We start from the raw sequence: 19,935 nt of genomic DNA on the forward strand, positions 1-19,935 counted from the left end.
GTCCCTTATCTTTGTTCTGGGGCTAGGTGCAGCAGCTCCCAAGCCTACTAAGCTGGTTTCCAGCAACCAAGGCTCTGATACCACGTCATCAAAATGATTAATGCAGCAAATTGGTGGTTTGATAACTTTTCTGCCTCTCAAAATGGCTCCCTCTTTCCTTTCCAGATCTGAATTGTGCATGTGGATTGAGATCCTTTTGTTCCCTTTCTTGAACTCAAATGCACATAGGGTGAAATGGGAGTTGTGACATTGACTTCAGTGGGTCCAGGATTTTACCCACAGTGTCTCCTTCCACCAACCATTTCTTTTTACTATAAAATTCTCACTATTGGTAGGTTCTATCAGATAAAAACTTCACAACAGAAAGAAGTGCAAATTAATTAGCATTTGGTATCGTTCAAGACTGAGAACCCAGGACGCAAATAGCAATCTAAATTTTACTTTTATTATCTATTAAAAGAAATAAAGGAAAAACATACAAGTGATAAAACAATGCAGTTCTGTAGTTCTTGGCTGGCTTTGTAGAGCAATGTATGATGTAGAGTCTGGAGCATTTCATTCATATAACAGCATTCATTGCCAATCACATTAAACAATAGGCTCAAATTAGGTGAAAAATTCTTACTACATTTTTCAAGTAAAATATTGAAACTTAAAGGTCTCTCTTATTCTAGCTGTCACTTTTTCAGTATGAGATCTAAATCATATTTATTTTTTCTACTGGAAACTGGAGAATTTTCAGATTACAGTTTAAAAATTGTGTATTGTAAGTAATTCTTAGCTGGTCATTAATGTGAAAATGTTAGATGTTACTCCAGCTAAGCATTTAGTATGCACGGAATGTGGGATAATATTTAGTCGCTATCCAGGTTACAGGCCCAAAGGGAGGCAGCTGACTAGAGACCTAGGACATAATGAAGGATTCTCCACTTCTTGTGTCTGGCTTGACTCAGTTCTTCTCCCATAAACTCAGCTAAGGTACTAGGTGCACAGCTTTCCCTTCCTATGTTCTGTCCCTAGACTCTGTATCCTTCCATCTCCTGCTAAACCATCTTACCATACAGAGATGCCTTTCTCTGACCTACGTGGTAATTGTGCATCTCACTTAAGTACTTAAGTTTTCAGTCCTCAGCTTCTGCAGAAAAATGGTCTGTGAGGAACTGTTAACTTCAAGCCTAGGCTTTCCACCCTGAATACTCTACTTAGCCCAGTTGCTGAACTTTTAACCTCACACACTCACATTTTATTTCCCATCGGCTTTCTGTCTCATTCTATTTCTGGGAATCTTTTTTGGTCCCTTTCTAGAAGCTTTCTGAGTTCTTATTAACAAAACAGACTTTTTCCTTCTCCACTTTCGCACAAAACATATTATTGAATTAAAGCCTAAATTTTCAAGTAGGTGCACAAAATTACCTTGCATATGTTAGATATTTAATAGGCCATAGTTGAGATTTTCAAAGAAGTCTAAGGAATTTAGACATATTTTCTATTAAAGCTAATGGAAGTTATGTCCAAAAGTGTTGTGTCCACACATCTGGTATTTGTGTGTATGTGCAAAAGTTGTATCAGTGTTCAAATTCTGACTTTATTGCAGACTCCCTGTATTACCTACTTAATCTCTCTCTGTCTCAATTCCCAATCTATAAAATGGTGATGATAGTAATTGCCTTCTCCCACTCTACGCCTGACATGTCTGTATAGATTGAGTTCTGCAAGAGTTGTCTCTTATGAGTTTGCATAGTGACTACCACAATGATGCCCTGATATCTGTTGAAGTCTCTAGGTATAAATAATCTATCATAATAATTACACTACAAAAAAAAGTATATATCATCCTGGGGAGAAACACCAAATCATGGACATAATTATAGCCCCCTTCTCCTCCCACCAAAGGAAAAAACACCTATACAGGCATGAAGGAATAATAGCACCTCTTTCTCTTTACAGTGGAGTGTGGAGGGCAAGTGAGAGGAAGCTATCAGTGGGGTGAGGAGTCTGCAGTGCTTAGCACTGAATCCAGTTGTGTTCAGTCTCGCCCTTTGCTCTTTCCCATACAGAAGAAATGCTCCTTGCTCAGTGGCATTTAGAGGAAGCTCTGCAGACAACCAGCCACCAGAGGGGACAGCAGGGATGCGTTATTTGGCCCATAGTCATTACATATAGAAACTATGCGTGCTTTGTATTTACAAAACAAGTTTTGTCTTGATTTTCATAGTAGTTATTTAGCACATCAGTATGAACATGCCAGCATTAATTCACTTTGTCTCTGCTTTTGTATATAGCTTTTAAGATGGCATGCTGCTTTGGGCCAGAAATGAAGTTCCAAAGCATGAAAGGTTTCATTTTTCTGCAATACTTGCTAAACCGGTCTTACAGCTGACCATATTATCTATTGAGCATATTATAGATGATGGCCCAATATCTTTGATCTCTCTTAATGCTTCTTTGGTCTTTCTTCTATTGTGAGTTACTTTTACCACTATAACAATTGTACAGTTTTAATCTGAACTTTATTTTGTCATGTTAAAATAAGAAAATTTGCAAACCATTGGAGGCAATTAACTTAAAGCTTTATAATGTTGTCTGGGAACCTGTAATTAAAATGATACAAGGAATAACGCAATGTTCTATTCAGCCAGCAATGTTTTTTAAATTTAAATTCAAAATGTGAGGACTGTGAAGCATCTTTAAAACATCCACAACACAGTATGTTTCACATCTTCCTGAGAAAGTCATAGCAGGCCAGCCAGAACCAGACAGTTCCAAAGACAGATGATTACTAAAATAAAACCTCTTTGCAATAATATATAATATACTACAGAGGTGGTGACACTTTGAATTTCTGTAGCTATATTTTAATATAATCAAAAAGGAAAGGCACTAAATATTATATACAGCTATAGTAACCATGGTTATAGCCATTTCAGGCTATTATTCAACCTTGATCCTTTATTGATACTTTTTAAAGGCTGAATTTTAATACTGATTATTCTCATGTCTAAATTCAGACTTCATATGGTCAAAGAGGAAGAATCCCGGAGTCTTCCATTAATTTAGTGGAGGTCTATGGAAGAAATTTTTGAATTTAAAAATACAGAATAATTGCTATTTTTTTTTAATACTATAACTGGTTAAGATGCAAGTGAAGTGAGGAGGCTTTCAGGGAAAGGAACAAGTCGGAATAAAAAATGTGTTGTGGCAACTAACCTTTAAAGTTTTGAGGGAAGATCCAATGTTCCAGTTCCACCTCTTACCTTATTTGGACTAATGTGTTTTATTACAGCTTTGCTGATCATAGTTTACTGTTCATAGAAGTAATCAATTCTGATGATGGGTTTTGTGATTTTTTTTTATGCTTAAGATGTTTCATGAAATAAATTACCACATTGTTTGGCTTTATTTGGATAACCCAGTTGTTGGTTTTAGAGTAAGAAAAGTACCGAATATATTGTTTAATTACCAGACAGTATTATATGGTTCCTTTGGAGCTCTCAAAACTCTTATTTTTGCATGTTCTAATTATAGCTCCTTTTTTAGTGACTCCATAAAGAAACAGTCTGAATAACTGAACATGTAATTGAAGTAGAAATGTTGTAATCATGTTTCGAATCATTACTCTGACTACATTTCTTTTGGATTTTATCTTAAAGTAGGTTACATTACAGGAGGCATAGTTTTACTTTGATAATATTTTCCTTTCATGGTTTTTGTATGTCAACTGGATCTAGAATCCTTCATCTTTTAAAGTATATACTGAAGATGCTTATGTGCAGTATAAGTCCAGACATAAAGCAAGAGAGGATACATAATGAGTTTTTAATACAAGACATTAAAATTGGATTTGCAGGAATAATTTGAAAGGTAAAATCTCTTCAGAGACTTGCAGCAGAAGAATAGAAGTGTGGTAAGTACAGCATTTGGAACGTTTAATCTGAAAATTACTAGGTACCTATTATGTACCTATATTGTATTTTATAGGGCAAAGTGTGATATATGACATATAGTAATTACACATGGGGTCTCTAGCATTTCTGAGTTTATTAGGACTGAATGTGCTGTTGCATAATTTAAAACAGTGGCAGCACTGATGCTGTCGAGTAAGCACACAGCAGTACAGTTCATAAAATCTGCAGTGTAGTTACATCTTCGTTGTGTAGCAATTATGTGGCAGTCTTGTTTTATGTGAAACACTAGCTGGGATTTTATCATGCTGGCTTGTTTTGTGATGCAGAAAGAGTCCAAAGACAGTGGGCAGATTTGTTAATCATATTTTAACTAGATGGCTTGTAGAAGTTGTCATGGGGGGGCATGTACAAATGATATTCATTGACAAATCTTGTTGATTTCTTCTCTAGCTGCTGCAGATCAGCCTAACAGTCATTGGTGCCTCTGTGACTTCTTGAGTTAAACAATCATAGACATTTCACCCCATGTAAAATGGGTACTTTCAATTCCATACAACTCACTGCTGTATATAGCAAATGAGCTCTATGTGGGGAAGGGTGGGCAGGTTTTTCCCTTATTTACCGATGATGTACGTTTTTGGCATTTACTTATTGTGTGTGTGCGCGCGTGCACATGCTTGCACGTGTAAGATAATATTCCAATGCTATTTGGTTGTGAAGATCTCATTAACAAAGGCAAAGATAGATATTTACATGTGATGGGCTATGTTGCTTACATAGTGTGTGTTTACCACTCTGACCACATCCACTTACTGGGTTCCGGTAGTGTTTTGCAACACAGCATCTTCTGGTTATCATGGTTTTTGAAGCCATCCATGTTCACAGTTTCCCATGTTGAGATGGGCCAACCTTCTGCAGACTGTGACACAAGTAAGAGAGCCTGGTATGCTGAGAGGAACTGAAGGAGCTGAAACTTTTATTTTAGACCATTAACAGAATGTCAGGTGATCCTATTTGGCAGTTATACATACTTAAAGAATCTAACCATAGCCAAATCCTGAAACACCAACTTGTGATATTTAAATGTTATTATTTAGTTGACATTTTGCTGCTCATATAATAGGCAGCCATCTATGAGGATTTCCAAACTAAGCATTTTGTGTCTTTAAGAATGGGTATGCTTTTGGATCTTTATAAGTAATCCCTCAGTGTCGGAGCCTCTCTCATTAAAACGAACAAATCCAAATACTGGACAGTATCATACAATAATGGTCCAGCACATTATAAGATTTTTCAAAAGCACCCAATTTTAGGTGTGTGGCTCTGATTGACTCTTATTGGGAGCTGGGCACCCTTAAGTGCTTTAGAAAATTTTGTCCGATAGTGGTACTGGGTTCTGTTGTGACTCATAGCCATAATCCTACATTTGGGGACAGGGGCGAGGCAGAGCCTCAAGGGGTGGTCTAAACTGCAGCGTGAGCCCCTGGTTAGTGGAACTCAAGTGAGCGGACCTTGGATTAGAGAGCTTGAGTGACTGCCCAGATTGTCAATCCTAGGGTAAGAATTTTCTAACCGGCCTTGAACCTGGAGTTCTGGCGTCCAACCAACTATATCCCAGGCTTCCTGGCTCCTCCCTGAAATGTGGCTTCTCTGGACCTTTGACTATGGGAAAACTGTCCACCCCTGCACATTACAGGAAGTCTGAGCAGCCCACGAGCCATCATTTTGGTGTGTACGCTGCCAGCAATATGAAGGAGGCCACATTGTGGACTTGTGTGGGCCAATGCAAAGGGGGGGAATAACACCTTTATGAATATGCTTGGGGCTGGGGAAAGAGATTGCTTCCTTGTGAAGGATTTCAATGCTTGGGGAGGTGTGTGGGGTTGATTGCCATGCAATATTCTTATGCATGTTCTGACCACGTAACAGATGGGGCGGTGGGATTGATTTACAGTATGGAGTAATGTAAGGAAGTGATTGAGGTCTGGATGGATGCTAACTTTATTTCTCAATAAAGCTAACTTTATTGAGAAATGGTGTTTGCTTGCAAATGCCCAGTTGTCCCTGATCATGTGTTTCCCTTTAACTACTCATTGCATGATGCGATGAAGTGATACCAATTAACTTTCTTCATAAAATAAAAAGCTTTATTTATAAATATATATTAGAAAAGGACAACATTAACCCATTGCCATACAGACCTGCTGCAAGTACCACAACAAAATCTTAAATAATAATAATAAAAAAAAGTGCATGAACAAGTGCAAACAGTGAAACCATGTACAAGACCGAAATATCCTGCTGTTGCATATACCCCTGGTCTCCTTTCACTTCCTTCCACATTTGCCTCACACTTGGCACCAGGGGAGGAGGATGGAGCTGCCTGTGGGAGAGGGGATTAGTATGAGTGACTGTATGGGGCAGAGTTGCCATGCCCAGCTACTGATCGGGCCTGATCGCATGGGCCACCCAGCCATGGAGTTGTCCAAGCGATTCCTGGATTGCAGCACAGGGTACTGTGGAGGGGACTCAGGCCGTGATGCGGTGTGGCAGGAGCTGGTAGTGTTGTGGCTATTAGTGATAGCAGCTGCTCAAACAGTTCTTTCTGCTGAGTTCTGTCATCTGCCCTTAGCCACCATTCCTGTTCCAGAAGCTGTGAAGGAAGTGCCTGCTCCTGCATTGCAACCCTGTCCTCAACCTGTGCAGCCAACCTGAACCTTTCCTCTTACCATGCCTTTCCTCTAGCCATAAATCCCTCTGTTTTTGTTACTGGACTTGCTTGTTGGTCCTATCCAAAACCTCAACCATAAGTTCATCAAGGAAACGCTTCCTCTTGGTACAGTCCATGCAGGTACATTGACCCACGCTTTTGCTGCAGTGTGGGTGAGCTGTGGAGGTACTGCCGGCTGTAGAGGTCAAGGGCCTGGAACAGGACAAGACACGAGGGTTATTGTCTCAAATAGCTCACTGCAGGAGTACAGAAAAAAATCCTTCTGGACATAAAATGATAGTTTTCCAAACTGGACTTCAGTATATTGTGAGAGGAAGGCTTCAACCCACCCTACTCACAGCCAGGTTAATCACAGTGAAAGAGACAATGATAAGTCAAAAAAATCACAGTTGTTTCTGTTTTTCTAAAAATTGTACAGCAACTTGGGTTTTGGGGGGATGTCAGCGGCCATGCTGCACAAAGGTTTCTCTATCATTTCAGGCCTTCCATATTTTAGAGGATATCACAGTCATTGTGGTGCCCAGTTGGCAAAGGGAGATGTCATTCCAAGCTGCAGGTAGGAAACTAAAAGTGTATGCAACCAAAGTATTCAAATGTGTGGTGACTGAACAGCACATCTATGAGTGGAGTGGGCTACCAACGTAGCCCTGGAAAATATGTCCTTCACTGAGAGTTCCTGCTACAGGAGAAGTTTGCTGCTGTCAGCACCTGGATTGGATCAGAATTCATGAGGGAATCAACAGGTTGATGTGTTAGCTTCCACATGGCTTAGGCTGTTATGACTGCATGCAAACACACAGAACTCTACAGCCTTCCTCCTCCTCCAGACACCTGGCACATTTCTGGACAAAATTTCAACCCCCAGTTGTATTTGGGAGAAATGATTTTGTTACCTAAATAAAAATAAATAAATTATAAATTAATGGCGATATCCTATCTCCTAGAACTGGAAGGGACCTTGAAAGGTCATTGAGTCCAGCCCCTGCCTTCACTAGCAGGACCAAGTACTGATTTTGCCCCAGATCCCTAAGTGACCCCCTCAATGATTGAACTCACAACCCTGGATTTAGCAGGCCAATGCTCAAACCACTGAGCTATCCCTCCCCACTCCCCCCACCCCGGACTGCATGGATTACCTCTAACTGAAATGGACTAGATTTGTCAATAAAACATGTTTCCTTCTTTCTGCCCCTCATCACTGTTTCCAGATGGCTTGTTACACCATTGAATGGTTACGAGCAGTGTACTTACAGACATGGCAATGTAAGGGTGGTTATGCTCTAGCAAAAATCTGCACCTTTCAAGTCAAAATTCTCTTTCAAGGTGTTTTTACTCTTTGCCTTTTCCAGTTGCCATTTTGAACTTCACATTGTGGGGAGTGGGAGGGAGGACAGGTAGGAAGGAGCTAGCCTACCATCTGCCATTAGTGCTAATAGCTGGGGCTTGTAATAACTTTGCATTGGTTCATAGAATGGAAATCCCTCCCATTCCTATATTAATAAACATTAAAATGGACCCAGAAAGTTAGCAGGCTCCAGGAAGGCTTCTGTCCCATCTTTGTCTGCTGGAGGCTGTTCCTTGGGCTGATGGGACGGGGGAGGGCATCAAACAGCTCCCCCAAATATGGCCCCAGGATGTGCTGCTTCTGCAACAGTAACTTCACTGCTACTGGCTCTCATCAGTCCCCTTGCTGGATTCTGGGGCCAGCAGGTTACCATCCTAGCTGACCAGGTCATTGTGCACCGCCTTTGGCTCTGTGCTTGGTGCAGTACCCAGCACACAGTCAAATGCCTCATAAAATGGGCATGATGTCGGTGAGTTGCCTGAGGTGCAGTTCTAGTCCCTGGTTTTACATTACCCCGTTTTGAACTCTTTAATCTGCACCCTGCACTGTCACCAGTCCAGTAAATTTGCAATGCTATCATCTTCTTTGCTGTTTGCCTGTATCGCTGTATGCCGGTGGTCATTCCGTGTGTTCTTACTAAAATCCATTGTTTTGCTGGCCTTACACCAGAGATTTACAAACATCTGGATGTGCTCTTGCAACAATGAAGCAGTGTGCTCTGTAAAGGACTACTTCTGATTGGTCTCCATTGCAAACACAGATGGTTCTCTAAAGGTGTGTTTGCAGCTCAGAAGTCAGAAAACAATGGAAAGGTTAAATGCTGACTTGCCAAGTCACTGCACTCTACAACAAAGGGGCTTGCTTCTGTTTCTCTGGAGTCGACTGAGAATTCATGGCATAGAGAGGACAAAGAAAGTTGGCCCATTTGGATTGTGAGATACTGTTGGCAGACTCCCAGGACCCAAGTCTGGGGGGCTGTATCAATTCTGCAAACCAATAGGGCTTGAACCTGGGTCCTGTCTTGACTTGACCTCGAATACTCTACCCCCAAAGGGTTTGGCCTCAAACCTGGGTCTGAGCCCAGGCTTACATTGCAGTGTAGACATACCAGGGAGGCACAGTTCCTGTCAGATGTCCCAGGTAGGGCATACAGAAAAGAGTGTCCATCATCCTATATCTACTTGGGATTCAACATAAACTTCCCTCCATGGCCACATAGCAGTGTGCTTCCTGTTTTAAAGGAGAGAGATGGGTGGCGCCACTATGCTACTTTTTTTTGGAGTGGCTAACAGAGAGCAGTCCTTATGTCAGGAGAGCTCAGGGGCTCCAGTTGTGGCAATCCTTTCAGCATGAGGGAGAAAGGAAATTTCCTTTACATATACTTTACGCATTGTGTACATTCTAGCCACCTGTCTCTTGTAAGTTATCAAATTTAGGGTCATTACAGAGAAGTTTTGTTTTGAGAACGTTCTGGCCTCAGCACCACCCATTTTACCTTGTTCCCCTGATTCCAAAACTCACCTTCCCAAAAGCTGGCAAGTTCCATAAGGAAGAGAAATCTGCTACAAGAAAAGGAAAAATCTGCTGATATATGTGATATGTTATATCATGTTCCTGAGTTATGCTTGCCTGAGGAAGAAACAGACTTAGATGCCTAGTTTGCTTTTTGTTAAGTGGATTTATTATGATTACTTTAAATTTCACCTCAGATTGCTCTTGATGTAGATGAATGTAGGCGCAGCAGCTCAAGGACAACATTTCCCACACAAGTGTTTATTGCCTTTCTAGTGCAGGACTGACTTTTTAAAATAAGAGCTACTAAAGCATTTAACCTACCTATCCTCCTTCCTGAATAAATTAACATGTGGAAAGCTGAACAATATTTTTTTGTGCATGGTGTACTGGCTACCTCATTTTTGTTTTCAAGTACAGTATATTTTTGCAGCGGGGACTACCAATTATGTTGCCTTGTGTAACCCAGGAATAACTAACTACAGCACACTATAATTTTAATGTGCATTTGTTTATCTTGATTTGTCATGATAATTGCAATAGTAACCCTGGATCCCAGACTTGAAAGAGGAAAAAAGTGTGTATGTGTGTGTTTGGCAGCCACTATGACAAACCAGAATGGAGGACTCTCAAGCCAGTGTGCTTTGCTGTCTTTTTGTTACACAGTATAGTTGATAACACAGTTTTTGTACTGTATAGCTAATTATTTGATTCTAGAATGAATTGGCACCTTGTCAAAAGAGCCAGCAGCTATGGCATAGTGTTTGGTAAATTAGGGTTACCATATCTAATAAATAAAAAAAGAGGACCCTCCACGGGCCCTGGCCCCGCCCATTTCCCCATCCCTAGCCCCACCCCAACTCCGCCCCTTCCCCGCCCCAACTCCGCCCCCTCCTCCCTCCCACTCCCAGTCACGTGGAAAGGGCTGCCCGAGGCTACCGGCTTCACGGTTTGCCGGGCAGCCCCCAGACCCTGCGCCCCCGGCCGGCGCTTCCCCAGCACAGCTGGAGCCCGGGAGGGGAAGCGCCCAGCCGGGGGCGCGGGGTCTGGAGGCTGCCCGGCAAACCGTGAAGCCGATAGCGCTCAGGCTTTGGGCAGCCCCTATGCCTCCGGACCCTGCGCCCCCAGCCAGGCACTTCCTTCCCCTCCCGGGCTCCGGCGGCGCAGGGTCCGGAGGCAAGGGGGCTGCCTGAAGCCCATAGCGCTCGGGCAGCTCGGCTCTTAAACAGAGGCAAAGAGTCAGGGGAGGAGCAGAGCCTCCGTTTTCCAGGACATGTTCGGCTTTTTGGCAATTCCCCCCGGACGGGGGTTTGACTGCTGAAAAGCCGGACATGTCCGGGAAAAAGAGGATGTATGGTAACCCTAGGTAAATATTAGGTTCCGTGTGTGTGTTGGCACTACGCTAGGGTGACCAGACAGCAAGTGTGAAAAATCTGGACGGGGTGGAGAGGTATTAGGAGCCTATATAAGAAAAAGACCCAAAAATCGGGACTGTTCCTATAAAATTGGGACATCTGGTCACCCTACACTACGCAGTAAGAGGAGAACTTCAGTAACTTCTTAAGAGATCACTAGAGTTATCTTTAGGAGAAAGATGTAAGGCAGGACACTTTATTGGTCACTATGAATGGTGGAGTGAAGAACCAGGGTAACCCTCTGCCATTGTGGTCACTGTCACAGTGGTTTACTCCATTTCTATCCCATATCATGTTGCTTTCTATGCTGAGGAAATAAACAAAGTTAAGGGACTGGTGACAAGCTTTAACTTTACACGTGCCAATTTACTTAATAATTTTTTTTAAACCAATGCAGTTAAATCAGTACCAAAGGATATGAGGACAGTTTCATTTCAGTTTAAACTGGGTTTACTTCAGCTTCGCTTTAATTTAGGCCTAGGTATATTCAGGAAATATGGATGTTTAAACTTTTTTTTTTTTAACAGAAACATGCATATGTTCTTATGAACTTAAACACAAATTGTAATTCAGTAAAATAATTTCTATTCAGTGCTGAAAACTGCAAAAATTATCTCTATTTGAAGTTCAGCTCCATTGACTTCACAAATATATTTCAAAGTATAGACAGTTTGAAAAATGTCCACAAATTAACTTGACATTTCCCACATTATCTATAAATGAATTTCAAATGTTTTCCTGTCTTTTTTTAGCTCATTGACTGGAAAAAGGAGGAAAAGTCGTCTTTCAAATATTCAGGAAGGAACTGAACAATTAGTGTAATATGCTCATTAAAAGTCATTTAATTCCTGTATGGGAACTAAAGATAGAGAAATAATACAAATGTCATAGTGGTCTTCAGTGGGAGTTTTATAATTAGTTCTAGAATGAACTGTGTCTGATAATGAATGTACAGGAAAAGTGAGATGCAGTGAGTAGACAGAAAAATAAATGGTGTTGAGGTTTAGGTCCTGCTCTGGGATAGGAGACGAGAATAAATTTTGATGGGAATTGTAATGGACTAATAAGCTGTTAATATGTATGGGTTCAACTAGACACAGCCAATAGGAGGGTGCGGTATAGAGCTGCAGTGCCCTGGGGAGCACTGGGAGGCATAGTGCTTCATGATTGCAGTCTGACTCCTGGAGCTTCTGGACTCACAATCTCTATGTTCCTGCTAGTACACTAGTTCTGCAGGATATAGTTAATACCCCTTGTCTAGCCAGCCAGCACTGCAGGCGGGTGTATAAAGGGGAACCATAGCCTTGTCTCCTCCTTGCCCTCTTAAGAGCCCTGTGCTACAGGGGATTAGGGACTGGAATTCTGTCTGGCCCTTAAGTGGCCCACATCAGGGGTTGGGGGAGTCTTCTTATGTCCTCCATCTATTCCGCACACTAGTGTAAGGGCCAGAGAGAATTTTTCCTTAAATCTTTGGTTTGAATTCAGTCCAGATTAGCAGTAATTAAAAGTTATCACCTCGTGGCAGTTGGGAGGGCCTGTTCATAATGCACTTGTGTATTCAATTCTTTCCCAGTTGGACATGACCAAACTCACCAGCATCATCAGCATCCATCCAGAAGCAACTAAGGCTGGGTCTACACTACCCGCCTGAATCGGCGGGTAGAAATCGACCTCTCGGGGATCGACGCTCTTACTCCACCAGGGGAGGTGGGAGTAAGCGCCGTCGACGGGAAGCCGCAGAGGTCGATTTTGCCGCCGTTCTCACAGTGGGGTAAGTCAGCTGCAATACGTCGAATTCAGCTACGCTATTCACGTAGCTGAATTTGCGTATCTTAAATCGACTCCCCCATGTAGTGTAGATGTAGCCTAAGTAGTTTATGGGTAAGGAGAATTAAATACCATTTTATCATTAGGATGCATTTCCATAGGATTGAGAGCAGTGTGAAGAAGAGCTGGCATTGTATTTCTTCTATATTTAAACAGAGTACTTTGGTTCCCAAGGCTGTCAATCTGGAACCCAGCACTAAATTAACTTAAATAAAGCACATAATTCAAACTCTGATTTCTCTGTCATGGTCACAGGTGAAAGGTGTTACATTTCACAGACTCAGGGTCTCCTTGATATATCTGTCATAACCATCACTTTTCATGCTCGAATATATAGAATACGGCATATGAAACTGTCCTTCCCTCCTCAAGAGGGGGACAAAAGAGACTTTACAAGCTATTTATTTTCTGTGATTATATAACTGTTAAGTACTATAGACATTTTCATTACCGGAAGTGTCTTGAGGCTGTATACATTGTGGATAACACAGTCTTACAGAGTTGCACTGGAGTGAATATAAAAGCCATCATGTGTACCTATTTATTAGATCATAGGATTACTTGTTGCTTTCATATCTACCCTTATTTCCCCAAGAATGTTAACAGTATGTTTTGTAAAAATTCGAAAGTTTAATTTAGGGCTTGTCTACACAGTGCGGCAATGGGCATCAGAGGGATTATAAAGCCCTGTCAAGTGTGGTGCTGTAACTGCCCCATTAGACCCTGCTGACATGTTCTAAAAGAAACCTAATGCACATTGATGTAATCCCCAGTTGAAACAGTACTATGTTACACTCTAAAATGTTTCTAGTGAGCATTATCAGCAGGGTCTACAGGGGGCGGTTAGAGCACAATATTTTGGAGCACGCTACAATTTACATCCCTCTAGTGGGCATTGCCACACCATGTAGAAAAGTCCTTACTTGTACCTTACAAATCAAAATAGCTTTTTTTTTGTCTGAAGTTCTATAACATTCTATGTGCGATTTGTACTTAGCTAGGATGACCAGATGTCCCTATAAAATCGGGACAATCCCAATATATGAGGCTTTTTCTTATATAGGTGCTTATTACTCCCCAACTCTGTCCCGATTTTTCACACTTTCTATCTGGTCACCCTATATTTATCACTGTAAAAAATGGAAAGGAAAGGATGGAACCTGGCTTTTTACACTCTAGCTCAATGGTTCTCACCCCATGGCCCGTAGGCCACTTGTGGCTCAGTCAGCACACAGCTGCGGCCCATGTGACATCCTCAGGGCCATTCAGGTAGTATATAGTGTAGATGTGACCCACATAACATACAGAAAGCTGCATATGTGGCCCACAATGGTAAATAGATTGAGAACCTAGCACTAGATGCTGAATGATATTGATCAGCAAGCAATGCTTGATTTATACTAACTGACAGGGTTTAAACTTACTTAGAAAATGTCTGTTTGAAGGAAAATGAGTGAAGATTTCAGTTACATATTCATTAAAATGCAGAAAATGGACAACTGACTTCTTTATTGGAGCTGGGTGAAATTTTTCAGATTAATAGTTTATTCACTGAGAAATGCAGTTTTGGATGATGCAAACAACTCATGAATTTGACGTGAATTGCAAATAGTTTCATCCCCCCAAAAATGTTTTTGAGATTGACACAAATTCATCATTCATAGTGTCAATTCATAATGACAATGAACAGGGATTGCACCAGGGAAAGAGAGTAAGAAGGACTTTATAACATGGTGGCTAGGGCACTAATTTAGAATGTTGGTGACCCATGTTGTCCTTTCTCCAGATCAGTTGGAGGGGGAATTAAACCCAGGTCTGCCACTTCCTGAGCGAGTGCTCTGTCTACTCTGCCAAGCTTATATGGTAGTCTTCTGCTGCTGCCTGGAAAAATCCATTTCACATTGAATAAAGCATGTTTCACTTGACCTGAAACTGATTTTTCAATTTTTCATAGGTTGGACTCAGTTTAACCAGTTTTTTTATTTTTTGTAAACTGACCGCAAACCAACAAAATCAAGTGTTCACCCAGCTGTTTTTCATATTGTTTCCTGTAATGTCTCTGTTTATTATTTTTGAGCATCCCACGCATGTTAGGCACTTGATAGAATAGGTAGTGATGGTCCCCTGCCCTCACAAAGAATTTACAGTTTAAATACAGACACAATAAATGAGTCTCATAAAATGAAAAAAAGGATGCCGGAGAGGAGGAGGATAAAAGGATACAATACTGATCTCTTACAGTTGGCATAAATACCTGCTGATGGTCTGTTCAATTAGTTTTTAAATCTTTGAACTCATTTTTCATAGGTAGCAAGGGGAAATGACTTCTTTGAGGGATCAAGAGTAGGAAAGAAGTGGTTAACAAATAGATTCAGGAAAGTTACACAATGTATAGGTGGCTGCATGAAAAATGCATGGAGTCAGGAGTGGAAGAAAGAAATTAAAGGGCCATTGTGGACAGGAGAGAAGGAATGGAGACAAGGTCAAAGATATAGATTTAGGCTGTGTTGTATAACCTTGAAAGAAAAGAAATGACCCTCAAACATCATTTAGTACCTTGCCAGAAATATATAATTCTCTGAAGACTCAAAAAAAGTGAAAGATCAATGGAGAAACTCAAGGAGCTAATTCTTTCTAGGAGTGAGAGCTTCTGGTTTCTCACTTTCCTCAAACAGCTCCAAGTAATGTCTTCCCATGTAGAAAATTAGTAAGCTATTGTAGCCAGTAGAACATCATAGCCATCAGATTGAAGAAAGATTTAACACTTCACAACTACAGTGCAAGAAACTGCTTCCAACTTGAAAATAAAGAGAGACATTTTAATATCAATCTTGCTCTTTGTAGAACTATGTATCCCAAAGCTTCTTTGACTGAATGTGAAGGAGGATCCACTCTTTATAGCAAAGCATACATTTCAATACAGTCACATGCATAGTCATATGTCTAGGAACAAATAATGAAGGGCACACTTGCTGGTTGGCAGTCTGCATCCTGCAAAGTAGTGATTCTCAGAAGGACTTGTTTGTAATGGTGGATAACCAGCTGAATAGAGTGGAATAGAGATGACAATTCCATTTTGCAGCAACTTTAGAGGTTTCAGAATTGGTTTTCCTTCCACATTAGAATGAAAACAAACCTTTTGGACCTCTTTCCAGGGTGTATAGCCCAGGATGGGGGAGACTCAAAGTTTAAGTCCCTGCTCTGCCTGATTCCGAGCTGAGTTTTTTTTATCAGAGATACCTCCAAATCAGGTAGAGAGAAACTTGAATGTGGGTTTCCCACATCCCTACCTAGTGCCCTAACAGCCAGGCTGTAGAATTTCTCTCATATCAGGAATATGTGAGAGAGCGTGCCCTGTGGAAACTGATATATCTCTATCTCTGAAACATTTCAGCTTTGACAAAACAGCATATTTTCCAGCCAGCTGTACAACTGAACATGAGTTCCCAGGCAGTGTGGTTGCTAAGAAGACTAATATGATCCTTGGATGTACAAATAAGTGTATACCAAGAAGTATGGGTGGTGGTATTACCTCAGCATATGGTATTAGTGAGATCATTTCTGGAATACTGTGTCAATTTCTGGCATCTATACATCATAAAGGATATTGAAAAATTGGCGAGAGTTCAGAAAAGATCTGCAAGAATGATTTGAGGTCTGGAAAATCTGCCTTACAGTGAGAGATTTAAGAATATGATCTGTTTAGCTCATAAAAGAGAAGGTTAAAAAGGGACTTGTTGATGGTCTATATGGAAAGATTTCTGATAATAGAGAGTTTTGATCTTATGACAAGATCCAATGGCTGAAAGTTGAAACTAGACAAAATCAGACTAGAAATAAGGTGCAAATACATAACAGAGACAGAATTAAACAATTTACATTGGAATATGGTCAATTTTCCATCACTTGAAGTCTTGAAATCAAAATTGAATTTCTTCCTAAAAGATGTGCTTTGGCTCAACCTGAAGTTGTGTGTTTTGTACAGGAATTGCTGTGTAAAATTCTATATTATGCAGGAGGTCTGACTAGATGATTATAATGGTCCCTTCTAGCCTGAAAATCTATAAATAAGAGCTGCTCAGGAAAAGTGATCTGGAAATGGATCTGGAAAGATTATCATAATGCTATTGTTAGTTAGCTTTTATTCATCGTCCCTGCTAAGACTTTCAGGAATAATGGGAAAAATTCTGGGCCAAATTCTGTGAAGGTGTAAATAGACACAACTCACCCACTGGGTCATACAGTACAAAAGCATGTTAATTAGTGAATGCTGGTGTGCGTTAATAGCATTCTGAATTGGATAGAGGGTTTAGACATCAACTTTGTATATCAGATTTTTGTATTGTGTTAGATTTACGTCTCCATTATTCAGAAGAATTATTCCACAGCAAATTTAAGATGAGATAAATGCATGTTTTATAGTGTATCAGACAACTTTCTGACATCAGTGTATAGAATTAGATAGTGAAAAGATGCAGTCAGTGTTAACTCTACTGATGGTGAAGAGAGGAAATGCCCTTCAACAGCAGAGTCACGGGTCAGGATGCCATGCTATAGACACAGCCACAGCAGACGTTCTTTCACCCCAGTGCAGGCGGACACTCGAAGTACGTCTGCATTTGATCTGTGAGCTATGATTCTGAGCTTGTGTGGTTCTAGCTAGTATGCTAAAAATAGAAATGTAGCTGGGGTAGCATAGGCAGTAGCTTGGGCTAGCGGCCCGAGTATACACTCAGGGGTGTGGGAGGTTTTGTACTAAGGCCAGGGCCGGCTCCAGGCACCAGCTTCTCAAGCAGGTGCTTGGGGCGGCCGCTTGGGAGAGGGGCGGCAGGTCCAGGTATTCGGCGGCAATTCGGTGGACGGTCCCTCACTCGGGCTCGGAGTGAAGGACCTCCCGCCGAATTGCCGCCGCAGATCGCGATCGCGGCTTTTTTTTTTTTTTTTTGGTTTTGGCTGCTTGGGGCGGCCAAAACCCTGGAGCCGGCCCTGACTAAGGCAGCTAGCCCAAGCTGCTGCCCGTGCCATCCCAGCCACACTGCCATTTTTAGGCACTAGCTTGAGTAGAGCTAGCACAAGAATGTCTGTGCAAGATGAGAATTACACCCCCAACTGAAATGTAGATGTAGACTCAGTTCCCCGCTTTTCCCATCCAGTGAAGGAAGATAGTCATACTCAGCCTGATTCCCTCACCATAAACATGCAGACGCTCATCTTATGTGTTGGTGATTGGTGTAGGGAAGCGAATGCTTGGGAACTATGCTGATGGGTAGTTAGGTAAGTGGAGGAGCTGGAACTCAGCCTTCAGACATTTTAAAGCTATATGTTATATAATATCATTAATATTATTTTTATCATTATCACCGATAAGGACAAATTCTCCCCTGAGTGTCACTAGTGCAAACCCGGTGATTCAGTGGGATTTCACCAGTGTATCGGAGGAGAATATATGCCTAAAATCTGAATGTGAGTCATGCTTTCTTAGCAACCAGACTATCCATACTAGCAAACCAATCGTCATCTTGTTGTACTCACAAAGATACTATCCCTGCAGATGTCCTTGAAACACTGATGAATCTTTAGCAGCAAATCTAGCACAACTCAAGCTTGCATAAATAGGCTAACAGTCAACATTTTCTCATTAAGAACTTATTGGACAATTCTTTTTGCCTTATTTTTCCCTTTACATCTTAGATTAAGGTGTTTTTTTCATGACTCAGCAGTGCTTAATTTGTGCCAGAGCTGAGCCCCGGCACCTCTAGGCTTGCCGTGTCAGTGACTGAAGTAAAAAAACTGCTTGAGCCCTGGCATCTAATTGCTTATGCCCCGGCACCTCTTTCATTACAAATTAAACACTGCAACTCAGTTTGTTTTTCTGTCTAACAAATGTGTATATTACAAGCAACTAGCAAAGAGGGGAAAATGTATTTGTCCCTTTTATTTTTTTTTATGATGAATAAAAAAATGTACTAGTTCGGGGGTTTTTTAATGCTTGGATTTCTGGTCTTGTCTTGCACTGAGATGATGGGTATGTCTACACCTCAAGTTGGAGGTGTAATTTCCAGCTCGAGGATACATACCTGTGCTAGCTCTGACTGAGCTGGCGCGCTCAAAATAGAAGTGTGGCTGTGGCTGCAGGAGCAATGGGAGGGGCTAGCCACCCAAAGTACGTACCTAGCATCTCAGACAGGATCATACTCTGGGTGCCTAGCACCTCCTGCTGCTCACAGTGTGATAGATATACGTGTGTGTGTGTGTGTGTGTGTGTGTGTGTGTGTGTACACACTAGCTCAATTAGTATGTCTCCATGATCTGGAAAATAAACCTCCAGCTCGAAGTGTAGATACCTTCAGATAACTGAAGAATTAGTGAAAACGTGACCTGAACAGTTGAGAAAGGAAGGAATTTTTAGCCAAACTGTTGAAACTTTGGGCTCTGTTTGTTTTGAAGAAACCTATTTAACTTCAATGCCTAATGAACATCTTGGACAAAGGATCTCTGGCAAAAATTCAATTCTCTTGGCCCTTTCCATGAAAGGGGTCCCAACTCAGAATCAGCATGTTCTGAGACTCCCCCAGGGCTGTGTTTTTTGTCAAATTCTCCCAGTATTCCCACTAGCACCTGTGCAGTTCTGCTTCTATTAGCGATATTGGGAACATCAGTGTACACCAGCCACCTGCATTTTTACCACCTGTTTTAGATAATGTGTATATTTATGTATTTTATATCTTTGCAACTCCTGTCACAAACTTATTGAGAAATGACCAAGAAAGCCATCACTGTATGAAAAGGGTATATTTACTTAAATTTATTCAGCAGTCCCAGGCGTATATAATAGTTATGTTATATTACCAGTGTAAATATTAAGTGAAAAAACTCTTGCAGTTGGTTCTCTGTTATTATATTTTACAATAGAGAGACATCATAACCGTGATCACAGGTTCTTTAAGGCTGACAGTAAATTTATTCCTATGACAAGCTTATTCTCACATTGGAGGCAGTCTTTATTTAAGCAGAATGTCAAAGTAGCTGTGATGTAGTGAGATACAGGAAGCAAGACAAGCTCTTTGAATCAGATGTGTGATAACCTGTCGCATGTAGGCTAGCTATGATGTATACCGACTATTTAAATAATTGGGATTCATTGTAAATTAGGAGAATTTTCCTATTGTGCTCACAGGAACATTTTCCTGGAATGTCAAG

At 41.2% G+C, this 19,935-nt stretch overlaps 1 protein-coding gene across 2 annotated transcripts in view; it reads left to right on the forward strand.

Moving 5' to 3' along the window:
* Positions 1-19,935, forward strand: part of PRR16 (proline rich 16) — a 250,122-nt gene that overhangs the window by 162,267 nt on the left and 67,920 nt on the right. The window contains exon 3 of one of the 2 annotated variants that reach the window (XM_042854644.2): positions 3,848-3,904. The exons of the other annotated variant lie outside the window; for it this stretch is intronic. The gene's annotated coding sequence lies outside the window, so the exon portion shown is untranslated. The remainder of the gene's footprint in view (positions 1-3,847; positions 3,905-19,935) is intronic. 2 annotated transcript variants of the gene reach the window in all.

This window comes from Chrysemys picta, chromosome 6, assembly GCF_011386835.1.
Source record: "Chrysemys picta bellii isolate R12L10 chromosome 6, ASM1138683v2, whole genome shotgun sequence".
NCBI classification, from domain to species: Eukaryota; Metazoa; Chordata; order Testudines; family Emydidae; genus Chrysemys; species Chrysemys picta.